Below are 418 nucleotides of genomic sequence, written 5' to 3'. Positions count from 1 at the left end.
ACCACTATTAAGTCTTGATTGATTTGATGATTTTGCGTATTGTATAAAGTATATGTCTGTATCATATATTCCTTTCTATATTTCAGGAGTAATAGTCTTGGGCATGAAGAAGTGCAAAGTGGTGAGGCAGAGCAGGACGGGAGGCAGTGGCCACCACTCAGTGGGAATGAACGCGCAGTGCCAGTCATAAAAATTATTCAGCTGACTGAGATGCGGTATCCAAATTGTGCATCCACTGGATCCTGGCAAGGTAAGTGGAGTCTGCAAATAAAGAGCACATTCTCATTGTGTTGGTTTGAACCAGGATGTCCTTGGCTTATTCAAATTTTAGTTACTGGCATTTTTTTCATGATAGTCTTGGAATTTTAAGATCAGTGTTTATTTATGAATATAGTTAATTTATTTTTAAAGGCAATTG

The sequence above is a fragment of the Penaeus monodon genome, chromosome 22 (assembly GCF_015228065.2).
Source record: "Penaeus monodon isolate SGIC_2016 chromosome 22, NSTDA_Pmon_1, whole genome shotgun sequence".
In the NCBI taxonomy this organism is placed as follows: domain Eukaryota; kingdom Metazoa; phylum Arthropoda; class Malacostraca; order Decapoda; family Penaeidae; genus Penaeus; species Penaeus monodon.
This window is presented reverse-complemented; position numbering follows the sequence as displayed.